We start from the raw sequence: 15275 nt of genomic DNA, 5'->3' as shown, positions 1-15275 counted from the left end.
GATTCTCTTTACTATTTAAAAATCTTCATCATTTGGAAATGATGATGTCTTCAAACTTAGGTGAAATGAAATGAATTTTATATTTTCTGTCCTAAAAGTATGATCAAAAATAAGTTATTACTAAGGAAATATTAGCAGTTCACAAAATTTTCAATACTCTTCAAAGTCTGAATATTTTGGGGCACCAAATTATATAAGTCAAGACAAGTACTTGTTCTGTATTTTAATGAGTAAAACTGATGTAACTTTTAATGTGATATATTTTCATGCTTCCTGTCACTGTGGAAACCAGGTGTTCAAAGAAATAGATTTAAAAAAGAAATGGATGCAGGGCAGACAAAGCAAGGGATAAAAGGGAGCTCATTATTTTGAAGAAATGATACCTTAAATTAAAATGACAGTGTTCTTATCTTAAATTTTTCTCAGACAGTAAAAGCTAAACAACTGGTATGAGTCAGATTGTGGCCTCCTGCACCCTTCAAACACTGAGGTCCTAACTCCTAGTGCTTTCTGCCACTTTATTTAGAAATATGATTATTACAGATGTATTTATATGACTTAGTTAAATGTAATTTTACTAAAAAATGTAATTTTACTATAGTGGACCCTTAGCCCAATGTCATTATATCAATTAGAAGGGGAAATTTGGAGTCAGACATGCACAGAGGGAAAATATGATGCAATGCTTCTAGAAGCCAAAGAATGCCAAAAATTACCAACAGACCACCAGAAGCTAGGTGAGATGCAAGGAACACATTCTCCCTCGCAGCCCTCAAAAGAATGAACCCTGCTCACACCCTAAACTCACACTTCTAGCTTTAAGGATTGTGAAACAACAAAATTTCATTGTTTAAGTCACCCAGTTTGTTATGGTAGCACCACCAACCAATATACCACCAGATTATTTATTAATATGAGCTCTAGGGAATTGTGCATAAATCTGTATTATGCTGCTGTGCTGTGAAATAAATTACCACAGCTTAATGGATTAAAATAATACCCATGTATCATCTGACAATTTCTGTGAGTCAATGGTCCAGGTGCAGGTGAGCTGGAGCCTCTGCTCGGGTTCTCATAAGGCTGTAGCCAAGGTGTTACATTATCATCTGAAGGCTTGACTAGGGATAAATACACTGCTAAGTTCAATCAAGTTATTAGCAGAATTCATTTCTTTGTTCTTATATGACTGAAGTCCCCCCACTGTTTTTTTGCTAGCTGTTGGCTGGGGGCTATTCTCAGTCTCTAGAGGCTATCTGCTATGCCTTGCTAGACACTTTCCTCCATAGTCAGTTCAAAACAGGACTTTTAAAAATATGTGTAATTTATTTATTTTTTTCTCATTACCATTTAGTCCCCTTTATCCTCCCCTCATCCCAGCCATCAACACCCTAAGGACTATGTTTTCTAAGGGTAGGAGGAGAACCTCAGGCCATTCTATTAAGTGAGTCTTATGTAATGTAAGGTAATTATGGATTAATATCCCATTATGTTTGCCATATAGTATCAGTAAGATGTTTACAGTTTTGACCCTTTATTCAAAGGGAGATAATTGCACAAGGATGGAATTCATTAGGGGTCATCCTGGTGTGAGTTGACCACAATACCTAAACATCATAATATTACAGAGCCTGGCACTCCAGTAATCATATTCTGAAGATACAGATATGAAGTTATATTTACCTAAGAAGGTTAACTAGTACAAGCCTAACCAAGAGATCCTGGGATGTCCGTCATCATTCTTCAAAAGGCCCTTTGGTTTTTTAGTTTTCTCAAACTGTGATTTAATTTATTGCCATCTCTTACCCACAAAAAAAATACATTCAAAAAATTTTGCAGTACAGCCAAACTAAAAGTAAATTTTTATACTTACACAGAAAATAAAAATTAAAAAAACTTTAAATTATAAGAATAAAGAAGAAAAAATAAAATTGACAGAATTTAGTGATGTATTTTTAATTAACTAGTTCTTTCAGTGAAAAGTATGACTAAATGTAGTCTAGAAAGGTTAAGTGGTACTAATAACATATGAATTCACAAGTTTTAATTAAATACATTTAGGAAATATTTTCAGGATCTTAGATTTATTTTGAAAATTGTTAGATATTGTGATAAGCTCTATTTAAATTTATTACATGTTAAATTACATTCCAGTTAATACTATAGTTTTCAAAGTACACATTCAATTTTTAAAAGGGAAATATTTCAAATTTTAACTCAAAGTTATATGTGATCTGATTCTATGATAAGATGATGGACTATGTTCTCTTACTTTGTATCTTTAAATTTTCAAAGCTCTCTGAAGTTATATATTGGTTACATTAAATGAAAACTGAGTTAAATTAAAACATACATATTATATAAGAGTGTCGTTTAGCAAGGATGGCTTTCTAAATTTCATGTCCCCTGACAGCCATCAGGCAGCCAGCAGAAAAATGCATTTTGAAACCATGGAGTCTTCAGTTTTTATTTCTGACATTGCATTGAGATTCGACAGATGGAGGCCCAGCAGCAGACATGCAAAGTGGATGCCAAATGAGGCACATATACACAGCAGAGTGGTGCCCTACCCAGGTGGTCATCTTCTCCTTTCCAGAACCTTTAACATGGCTCACTCCAAACCTGACTATGCTGTAGCGATATTGACACGTTCTTCAGTCATTGGTGAATGTCAGTGGGCTGTTGGCTCTCTGCATAAGGAACTTTAGCACTCTCTCTGCTCTGTACATATGTCCAAGTTGGCAGCCAGTTGGCATGGCTGCTGATGTGTCTCTATCTGTCAGATCTCCTCATCACCTTTGGGACAGAGATAGACGATATAAGTATGTCAGCAAGAATGTTGCCATTGGCTGTAGAAAGATCTCCAGGGAAATAAAAATTAGAGGATATTTTAGAAGCAACCTGGCAAATTATCTTTATTATCTAAACCAAAGATATATTTATCTTTTGGAATACAGAAAAATCCAATTAAATTAGGAAAATTTTCACAAGAATGCTAGCCAAGACTTCAAATAGTCTTCAGAGTTAATGAATAAAATATACCTTATGAAAGTGAGCCAAAGAGAGCACAGATCATGCTTAGGGAGAACTAGAACACTTCTAGCACAATATCCATCAGGGTATTAAAACACACACACTCAACCCTAAAAATCAATTCTTTTAATTGGTTAAAATTATCGTAATAGATTATTTCATGAGACAATCATGCAGATCTTCTAAATATTGACTACAGTCAATTTTCAGACATTTTTAGAATAATATGTTTCCATAATTACATGAATATATATGTCTATATTTCCCATCTATCCTATGCATTGTCTGACTACTAAAAGGAATCCCAATAATTTTGCTCCAAATTTCTCAGTTAACTTTGAAATAATTTTGGTTAAACCCATTTTGTTTTAAATTAACTTCTCCATCATCTTTTCATTTCAGTGACTTCTCCTTTAACTCTTACATTCATTCATTCATTCTTTCATACCAACAAATAATTACTGAACTCATCACAATTTACCCAACCCTATAAGCATTTTCTCTGTGTTTCCTAACCCAATTTCATTAAATCACTCTCTACCTACTCACTCACTCCCTTGCTTGCTTAAGACAAAACTTGAGAATCATCCTTGATTATTTCCTTTCACTGACCTCTTATAAGCAATCAGTTTTTGGTTTTCTTAATTTTATTTCCTAAATATCACCGGTCAGTTAACTTGTTTCCATGTCGTCAGCAGTATTCTTTCTTTATGTATCCAAGTGATTATGAATAGGACTGTATAACCTCGACTTTGGGAAATATACCAATGTCACAGTTTTATGATAGTAAAGATGCATCTTTTACAGAAGGGATACATGTCATAACTTGTAATCACCCTGAGGAGATTCATGGGGAATAGTAAGAATAGAGATGGGAACACGTGTGGAAAGTTCTTCATCTTGCATCATGGTTATGGTGGTAGACAGCTGTTTCTCATAGTTAAATGAGTAAAAATGTTCAAATTGTTCTTTTTAAAGTAAACTTGTCTTACTCTTCTGATACCTCTGGATTATGAATGGCAACCTTAAACCCAGGCTTTTCTGTGGTGGTTTTGACAGCACAGAAACAGTGGCAGAGCATCCTGAATCCGGGACAACTGGCCTGTTGCAGGTCAAGAGCATTTATCTGAGTTCCAGTTAGATGGGTAAAAAAGAGAAAGAGAAAGAAAAACAATAATTTTCTGGGGAATCTAGAACACAAAAAGAAGAGAGGGTTTGAAAGAAGATTAGACTTTATATTTACTTAGGTAGGTACTGGTTAGGGATTCTGATACCAGTTCCTTGGTTGCGTCCTGTGTAATCACAGTATAACTTAATGTTTAAAAACATGGGGCCTAGTGGTATAATCTGTGGGTTTGGATTTGTATGTCCCTGGTCTTTAGTACATCATTTAACTTCTCTAGGTTCTAGTTTTGTCATACGAAGAGAATAGTAGTGATAATATAATAAATAATAAATAGATGGAAGAGATATGCTAGCTATGATTGTAATCTAGACCAAGTAACTGAAAGTGCAGCATGTACTGACTTCCACATCCTACCTGTCTGCAGGTTGCCCTCTCTGAGCCATCCTCCACCACCGTTAACAGAAGTGCAAGAATATGCTCTTTAAAACCAGAATTAGTCATGTCATCCTCCAGGTTAGCTTTGTTTAGGCACTCTTTGTAGCTTCCTGTTTAGACCAAAATTTCTCCCCGTAGAAGGCATGTAGAGTGACCCTATAAATCAGCATCCAAGCCAAGTGAAAGTGTGTAATATTAATAATTACTTTGGGACAACAGCCATGCCTCAGTCTTATTCCAGGTAAACAGGGACAAATGGTTCCTGTGTATATAATGTCTCTCCATGGTCTGGTCTCCAGCCTCACCAGTTACTTCCTTGGTTCTTTGCTGCAGCTGTCCAGACCCACCAGCAGTCCCTAAACTATCATGTTTCTTGGTGTCTTTGAATATGCAGTTGTTACAACCCTCATTCTTTTCTCTCCATTCCTTTACCAGATTTATAACTGTCACTTTAAACCATTGCTGAGTTCTAGAAATTTCTCTGGATTCGTGAATTCTGAGTCACTTGTGCATCTAAGTATAATATAATGTGGTCTTATCTTTATTGTAATGATAATAGTTGTTGAGTATATAATGTCTTTTATGCCCGGCACACTAGTATCATACTGGAATAGGGGTTTTATATGTGCTTTCTCTAGATAATCTTTCAAAGTATACATGCATTTTTTGAAGTTTTAAGAAAAAGGCACTTAAGTCTATGGCGATTAAGTGAGTTGCTAGGGCCCACTAATAAGTGGCAGGGGCAATGTTCAACTCATCTGTATTTAAACCCATCTTTTCATCAAATTTTCCTTGTCATTTAAAACAGCTGTTACAAAAAGTTGTCATGAACATATGTATTGTCTCTCTAACTATATTATGGACTTCTTGAAGGGTAATACAATTCCTTATTTATTTTTTAAAAATCCCTGTACCTAGTCCAGTGTTTGGCATATGGTAAGCACATAATAAATGTTTGAGGAATGAATGGATTACCAAGTCTTGGCCAATTCAATAACTTCGTAAACAGTAACCAGTTTTTTTTGTTTTTTTTTTGTTTTTTTTGTTTAGTTTAAAGGCATCCTTCACAAGTTTTTTGCCTTTAGGCACATTCCTCCACCTTGGAGCTCTGGTTCCCACATCTTAGTTGACCACCTAACAAGGTGTGCTGTGAGCCAAAACCCAGTACTGGACTGAAATATTTGCAAAAAGGCACACATGTGGTGAGGCTCAATGGCTCCATAGGAGGTTGGTTGATCAGGAAAATGAGACTTTTACCACATCATGCAAGAGGGACTTTCTGTAAAGACTGGCTCCATTGTTTTGTTTCAGAACTAACCAGAAATATCCTTTAATAACACCTTCCTGGGGTCATTGAGGGAACAGTAATTGAGATAAGCATAGGAAGAAGAAGAATGAAAAGTAAATTTGGAGCATAAGTTTACCCTGGAAGAAGCCAAGTCTTAACGGTTTTTCAAAGCAGGGGACTTTGGATAACCAAATGGTAGTATGACAAGACTGCCAGTATGGTGGCCGTGGGAGTCTGGTGACTTGGGGGAGGACGCTCTCCGTCTATGGACAAGAGGTAGTGACAAAGTAAAGAGCTTAGTTAGAAGCACCATAGATAACCCTCCCTTTTCCATTTTGTTTTGGACCAGTCCTTACCTTTTGTGAAAACCCTGGGGCGGAGTGAGTTTGCCGCTTGACTCCTAGTCCTGTCGCCTTCTGGATGACGGCTGCAGACTAAATGGGACATCTCAGAAACGTGAGTCCTTGCAGCAATAGGAACATCGCTCGAGGGTACTTTACAATGTGAGCAGCTGTGCATGCACACAACGTGGAAGGGCCTGTGAGAATCGGTCACCTTTAATGTTTTCTGTTTAAACTGTTAATCTCTTGCTGTACTGTCACAACATAACACAGAAATCCTTTCAGTTTTCATTTCTACTTTGGTTTTACATATGCTTACCTAGACTAGAAAAGATGTGCAAAAATGAACAAGACACAGTTCAATATTGAGGATGTCACAATTTAGATGTTTCAGAGGGGGCCTTCTATAGGCGAGTCCTGAAACCTGAATTCTGTTCTCACCTCTGCCATTATTGGTTGTTATTTGAATAGATTTCTTGGCCTTTCTTGTGTCTCTAGTTTTTGCTTGTTTGTTTGTTGTTTTAAATAAGGGTATTATGCAGATAAGCCTTAAGCTATTTTACAGTTTAAAAATGTATTATTTATGAAGTCAGAAATGCTAAAAGACACAGAATTTTGTTGTCAGCCACAACTACATTAAAACCCTCAAACCACCGTGTGAACTTGAGTAAACTATGTAGCCTCTCCATAGCTCAGTTTTCACCTATAAAATGGGAATAATGCTGCTGACCTTGCAGGCTTGCAGTGGCCATCAAACGAAATCAAATGTGACGCTGGTAGTATATCACCTGGTGTGTAGAAGATATTGATACATTGTAGTTATTATTTTATAGGCAGAGGAAATCTCATTGCCTGTGAGAGACATGCCACACCAGATGCTGAGTTATTGTTCGCACTCCTCGTCTATGAAGGAATCTATGAATTGAAATTAGCACTGTATGTGAGCCTCATGGGATTCAAGTGTTGCTAAGGCAACCATTAATTTTGAAATCAGAGTAAATAGTTTCACAGAATGTACAGTTTCCTTTAACAAATTGGATTCCAGTGATGGGCACACCTTTTCTTCCCCTGCAGCACTATACCCAAGTTCGTTTTGTGCACCTGCAGCTATGTTTGCCAGGGGCTGCTTTCATCTTCTGCCAAGGACACTTTGAAGGTAACAGCTAGTAACAGAGATCCCTGAGGTCTGTCAGCTTTACCCAGTCTTTGCCTTTTGTACTTTGTCAAGTTGGAGTCACATTTTTTTGACTCACACAGTAGGCCACTGAAACAGCTCCTTGGCACATTCATGTAATAGACTTCTAGGCAAAGATGCCATGTGGTTTGCAGTCATCTTGTTCTGCTTTCTCTTGCCTACCCTGCAACTATCCTTATTTCCCCTACTCACTCATCAGAATTCCCGCAGAGAAGGAACCTATTATTGAGCCAGCTTTGCCTCTCCTGCCACATTCTTGTGTTAAATTAGTCCTCTTCATTGTTGCAAATAATAGGCAACCAATTATGTATCAATGAAAATTCACTGCACTGCTGTGGGATTATTCCAGTCCTCAATAAACTACACATTCCTGCCATTGTTTATAAGGAGTAATTTTAAATCTCCGTTGCTTTATTTTAAATCATTTCTTTTGGGGGGGTGGGCAATCTCTCTCATATACTTAGCACATTTTTTTCTTGAATTTCTTGGAATAATGGGTACTTTTGCAGTAGCATTTTAAAAAATAATTCTTAAACTTGGTTTCTGCTTTTGAATATGATAGTAGGAATGCATGAAGATAGTGCTAAAATTCATGAAAGAATGTTAGTTACCTTTCTGGAGAATACGAAGGAAAATCTAGGATTACTCCTATTTTTCTGGATAAGTTCTGAAATCAGTAAAAAGTTCACTAGATTTTTCACAGCTCCATTGGGAAAAGCCATTGCCGAGCTCTTTTCCTGAGGTTCTACCTCATGCCAGGTCACAGCATTAGACCTCTCATCCATGCCGTGACCTTAGAACATGCAGTAATTCACAAAATAGGTATTATTATGTTCATTTTCTTATTGTGGAAACTGATTGAAATTTTAAAAGATCTTATATTAAAAAATATTCAATCTGGAACTTTCCATGTACCTGCAGTGTACTGAAATTACTGGTGCAATCTACTAAGCAAAAGATTTCTCCCTATGCCAGGAGACCAATTTAAAAAATACTACAATGTATACTGTACATAAAAGTAAAATGTATATATTTAAAGACTTACGATAAGATGGACCCACACACACTTGCTACTCCCTTAAGAAAAAAGAACCTACTACCTCGTAGGTTCAGATCTGTCAGATGGAACGCTCTGTATCAGAGGAGGTTTGGCCCTTGCAGGTTACATTACCCCAGTTTCCTTCCATCTGTGTCAGGTCAGCATGAAGCAAGGTCGGAGACTGGAAGGCAGGAGGAGGGGAAGCTCCAGCCATGGCTGTTTATTTTCCATGGCTCTCAGGCCTGTGTGATTCAATCTGGGTCCTGGTAATACCACCTTCTCTTTTTTTCTCTTTTGGCTCAGAAATAATAGTAGATTCCTGCTGCTGCTAATTCCTGGCTTACCTCTCTCTCTTATTTGGTCTCTCAGTTCTTACACCACCTATGTCAGTAATTTCTGATTAATTGCCCTGTGATGCAAATACTTAAAGTGGTTTCATTCTTTTCCATATTTGATTCTAGTAATGGACCTTAAAAAGCCCTATGTAGTCCTCATTGATCATGCTTCTTATCTAGCCCTAGAAGTAACCACTATCATTATTTTTTTATTATTCCAGACAGAGAGGGATAATGGGAGAGAGAGACAGACAGACAGAAAGAAACATCAACGTGGGAGAAATGATTGACTGCCTCCCCTATGTGCCCTGATTAGGGCAGAACCCACAACCTGTGCATGTGATTTGACCAAGAATCAAACCTGTGACCTTTCAATTTACAGGACAATGGAATGTGCAGGACAATTTACAGGACCTGCGCATGTTGGTCGGATATGATTTGACCAACTGAGCCACACTGGCCAAGGTATTATCATGATTTTTAATTTTAGCATTCTTTGGATTATCTCTGTTGGTGTTACCACTTCTCTATTCTTAAACTTTATTTTTATTACTTTTTTTCAGTTTTGCAATCTATATAAGGAATCACACAGTGTGTTCTCTTCTATAACTTGCTTTTTTCAATAACATGTTTTTGAGATTCATGCATGTTTTGTATGCAACAGTTGATTGATTTTCTCTGTAGCACACTATTCTATAGTACTACATGAAAACACAATTTTTAGCCATTCTACTGCTGATAAATTTTTATCTGTATCCAGTTTTCATTCTTTTAAACATGTTGCTATGAACATGCTGATATGTGTTTCCTGATACATATGTGCAAGAGTTTATCTAGCACATATGCCTATGAGAGTGGAACAACAGGAGTGAAACCACATTCATATTTAGGTTTACATGATGATACCATACTGTATTCCAAAGTGATTATGCTAATTTACAGTCCTATCACCAGCAAACAAATGTCCCTCTTATTTCACATTCTAGCTAGTACTTCGTTTTATTGAGCATTAAAGAGTCAAACAAAAACAACATCTATATAGTATATCTAAATAACCTATTTTCTATACTATCTTACAGTGGGATATTCTTGTATTGATACTTTTTGCCTGGCATGCAAGCAAATGTAATCATTTCTGCAGTATCTGCAGGATTTTTAGATTGGAAGACTCCCAGAGATCATTACAGTCAACTTTTCATTTAATGGAGGTTAGGTGATTTGATAAGTGTGGCTAGTTAGAGTAACAGATTGTAAATATGAGGCTCTTTGCACCTCATGTTTGACTGAGGCACCAAGAAAAAAAGTAGAGGACAAGCCCTTCCAAAGTGAGGTTCTAGGCCTCTTATTCATAATTGCTGAGAAAATGCCTCAAAGAGGTTTTATAACTCTGAGCCCAATAGCCACTTGAGGGAATAAAGTACTGAGACTGAAGAGATTAAGAAAAATATTTCTTTGGAGGAATTTGTGGCACTCCAGCAGTATTGCCACCACCACAAGTAGAAAAGAATAAAGTGCTTTCCTCTCACCTATTTCTGAATCTGAGGAGCTTTAATGGATGCTTTTGGGAGCTCAAATTGGATCACTTGCATCTTTAGACACAAAGAGTAGTGCCCGTTTTTTGTTTTGTTTTTTTTTTTTCCCCCTAGAAAATTGTAAAATCAGAGGCTGTGGCTGGGCGGTTGCTCAGATGGGACAGTGAAGAGATGTGCTGCCATAGAAGTCACCTGTGCTCCAACTGTCTGTCAAATAAAATAATGTAGGGACTGAAAGTGGGCTTGAGAGACACAGCTTTGTGATAGCAGGTTTGACTGGCAGGACAGTGAGCCCTGGAGAGACCGTCTGAGTGGAGTGGAGCGCCAGAAGTTGCTGAGGGAGATGTGGACAATACAAGAGTCATTGTCATGTGAGATGAGCAACATTTGGAAGTCCCTAGGATATGTGGATGAGAAGTGGGGTTGTGTTTTCAAAAAAAAATCTACAAAGGAAATACACAAAGGAAAGATTCATCTTTGAACACAAACCAAGGTTAGAGAGCATTAGTTCCAGAGCTCTGAAGTACCACTAAATCAGGAGAGTAAGACATTTTCTGCTCCTTTCCTGTCCCTTCCTCCTTCTATTCCCAATTCCCCTAGGAGCTCACGACTGGATGTTGGGAAGAAGAGGAATACTAGACAGGAAAATAGAGAAAGAGTCAACCATTTGTCTTACCATGAGGTTTAGCACAAACAATTCCAACTTCAAATTTAAATGAATTCCTGAATTTTGCTATTATATGTACTGGACAACTTAATAACCTGAATGAAAATATTTTGTAAATAAGAGTGAGAAAAGAACTTTTGAAAATGATGAAAAAAATCCTAGGAGATAAAAAGACAGTTTGAATATAAACTGTGCTATCGGAAAATATGTGTGTGTGTGCACACAGATGCACATATATAAAGGCACAAACCCATTGGGGAAAGGGGGATTGGAGAGGAAGCAATAGCAGATCTAGCAGGAAAAGTTTTCAAAACTGGAAACCAGCAGAACAAGTGGTAACAGGCAAAGCAGAAACAAGAATGTTGCATCCTCCACAATGGGAGGGCTGACAAAGAATTACTAGAAAACTGAGGAGTTGGCTAGCACTAGAAACCTGTAGAAGTGGAGGTGGAGTTCAATTGCTGAGTGTGTGTTTAAAAACCATAAGAGTCCTTTGTGTAAATGTCTCATAGTTATTTTATTCACTCATCCACTTATGGCCACTTGGGCTGCTTCCACATCTTGATGATTGTAAATAACATTGCAATAAACATAAGGGTGCACAATAGAATACTACTCGTCCATAAAAGGGAAAAATTACCCTTTTGCAAAAGTATGGATAACCTGGAAAACATTACGCTAACTGAAAGAAGCCAGTCAGAGAAAGACATACGATATGACTTCACTCATATGTGGAATCTAATGAACAAACTGAGCTAACAAGGAAAATGGGGACAGACCCATAGATGAGAGCAAGATGATAGCTAGTGTGAGAGTCAAGGTGAGGTGTTGGAGAGATTGAGCAAAAAAGAAAAAGGACTCATGGAAATGGACAACAGTTGCTGGGGTGTGGGGGGTATAAGGACACAAAATGGCAATAGAAAAATACAAATAAAAACAAAAAACATTAGAATTTCTAGATTCCCTCCAGATCGTTTCACATACTTCCTGTTTCTACTTGGGTTTATAATTCTCTATAATTCCAAATAATGTATATATATTCTTCTTCTCACTTTTAGAAAGTATTTTTTGACTTCCAGCTACTCACTGCCCTACACATTTTTCTATCTCTGATAGTTTTATGTCATTTTGGATAATTAATGTATTGTGTTTACATTATTGTGACTGTGTAAATGCTATTTACTGCTAAGCCATACAGTACAAAATTACATTTCCTGAAAACATTCTTTTCATGGTGTTAGTAAATGTCTTACCTTTTAAAATGTTTGATCACTTTTGTATGCCTATATAGAGAGGAATAAAATGATGAGCCAAAAAGGATGTTTAGTAGGATAACACCTGAGGCTTTGAGGAAAAGCCAAAGTTGGGGTTAGAGCAAGATAGTCCAGAATGAGGCCAAGCAAGTCATATTGATGGGAGAGGTTGGATGTCACTTCAGTTTAATTCATCTAATATACTATATCTTAGCACTGTGTTAGGCACTGAGGACACAAACATGGTCTACATAGAGCACAATATGGTCCATGTTTCACCTGTCACCTTTTAGTGTTGGCAGAGAGACAAAGAACCAGAAAGCATTCATTGTCAGGTAAATTGGGTTTTCAAGAAATTACATTTAGTAATTGAAAAATGAAGAAATTTTATTTATTGGATGTGTGGTTTTGTAGAGTGGGATTCATACCTGCTATATATAGTAGGTAATTGAACATGGTCTCCTGAGATACAATTGATAAAGCTCCTCTGGAGGTATTGACTTGGAAGTCATCAGTGTGTCTGTGGTGATTGAAAGCCAGGCAAGAATCAGATACCTTCATATCTATCAGGTGAAGAAATGAAAAAAAAAAAAAGGTTGAGGGCAAAATTGTCTGAAGAGCATCAACATTCAAACAAGTCAAGAAGCATTTTTAGAGAAGTTTCCTTTTGAAAGAGTGGCCTGTGTCTGAAGGTCTAATGCTGCTGACCTTGCATTTGTATTCAAAAGGGCTATCATCTAATACATCTAGGTTTCATGGGACATATTACATATTACTGCAATAAAATGTCTTTATGCCCTGCACTGTTCACATAATTAAGTGCAATTCTTTTTTTTATGTTAACTTTGACTTCAGATAGAAAGGGAAAAATATATATACACACACATGCATATATAAATATATATACAAACATTTCGATGAGTTTTATTCAAAAGTAATTAGTGTTTACTGTTAAAACAAGGAGCAAACACAAAATACAGCTTTCAAAAACATGCATTAGATTATGGCCAGCTATGATTCACCATAACAGCTGTACTACAGACTGGTCTGAAAAGTTAGGTCTTAGTAGCTTGCTAATTCTTCAATCTTTACTAGTTTCAATTGTCTTCAAGTGACCCATAGCAATAAATTTCCTTTGGTGTGAATGCTGGTATTCTTAGTACTTTAGAGATATAGGCCCTTATTTAGGATGAAGCTGAAGAGCCTGCCAACATTTCATGTGTCAGCCCTGGTAACAAGTGATGTTCATGTGTTTCTGTCAGTTGTCACCTGGGATGGATTTCAGTTGCCATTGTGAATATAAAAAGCTCACTATCCCATTACTAATTCCCATGAGTTATTTAGTCCTGTCTTTCTTTTTCTAAAGGTTAAACTCCTATCTTCCTGCTAAAAAGTTAGATAATTAACATTCTCACTTACAAAGCTTCCATAACATCTGTAGATTACGCACCGTTAATCAAGTTCCTCTGCAGGCATGATTGACTTTTGCAAAGAAACTTAGAGAATAAATCCTTTCTCTTTAGTAATAACTTTGTTGTTGTTATGGTTTTAAAAAAATCTCTTTCTGAGAAACTCAATTTAGAATAACAGTCTCTAGCTACTTAAAACGGCTATTATAAAACCATATAACAGAATTAGGAGTGAATGACGTATTTTAGAATCTTTAGGAGTGCTGACATCTTTTTGCACTAAAAACTTTAGAAATAGTGATCTCCAAAGCATTGCATATTTATAAAATCATTAATATTGACATTTAAATTCTCCATTTTCAAATGACAGAAGCAAAAAAAAATAAGGCTATACACTTTATCAGCATTTTAACTTGAATTTAGAATTCACTTGTGTGAAAAAGATACATAAAATCAGATTTTTACCATTCTAGAATTTCTGTGCTTGAAGTATTAGTGAGAGTGGCTGCACAAGGCAAATGCTGGCCATTTATAGAAAATGTGTCCTTCAAACAATTTTTTTGTGGAAAAAATCTGTTTTATATCTGTGATGTTACTTGACATTTTCTTTCTGCTATAGGTTTCTCTTAATGCCTCCATGATCTATCTGAGGAGATAGGTTGTGAAAATTTTTTGGAAGATTTAGAGATCTATTAAACACAGAAATAAAACCTTTTTTTTATCATAAGAACTTGTTTTCAATTCCCTCTCTTATATTCCCTTCTCCTTTTTTTATTTCCCCCGAGTAAGCGGTAGAAAATACCAAAGCACTTTGAAGAAAATAAATTAATGTAAGATTATTTTTTGGTTCGATGACAGAAAACACACATGAATTGGGTCAATAAAACTAAATATCTGTGTTTCATGCCAAAAATGTTAATAAAATATCTTCACCTAGTGGCTTTTGCTCTAAATTTTTAATATAATCATTTTTTCACAGAAACAAATGGGCAACCTGATATAGAAGCATATATATATTAATCTCAGTAGTAGTCATAGAAATAATAGTTTAGACAAAGGATTCAGAGTTTTGGAAAAAAGGAGTCATAATAGAAGGAACACAGTGTGGTGCTAATAGATTGGGGTACCAATGACATTATAGCACCTAGATATCTTCTAAGGGTGATCAATTAACAAAGACATCTGCATGAGACTAAGGTCTTGAAAAGGCAATATCTAGAATAATTAGTCATCAAATAACTTGCTTTTTTAAATATTTTATTTATTTATCTTTAGAGGGGAAGGGAAGGAGAGAGGGAGAGAAATATCAATGTATGGTTGCCTCTGCTGACGACACACAATGTATCATGTGTCCCCTGCCAGGAACTGGCCTGCAACCCAGGCATGTGCCCTGACTGGGAATCGAACCGCGATCCTCTGGTTCGCAGGCCCGTGCTCAATCCACTGAGCTACACCAGCCAGGGCAATAAACTTGCTTTTATTTACAAATATTTGCTTGTGAAAATCAGTACATTTAGTGTTCACTAAGAGTTTAAACTCTACCATTGTTGGACCATTCACAACTATCTATGCATTTTAAAAATCTTTATAAATGAGCATATATTTATATCTAGTTATTTCCTTCC

The sequence above is a fragment of the Sturnira hondurensis genome, unplaced genomic scaffold (assembly GCF_014824575.4).
Source record: "Sturnira hondurensis isolate 20B ecotype Veracruz unplaced genomic scaffold, ASM1482457v3 Scaffold0010428, whole genome shotgun sequence".
In the NCBI taxonomy this organism is placed as follows: domain Eukaryota; kingdom Metazoa; phylum Chordata; class Mammalia; order Chiroptera; family Phyllostomidae; genus Sturnira; species Sturnira hondurensis.
Note: the sequence above shows the minus strand (reverse complement) of the source record.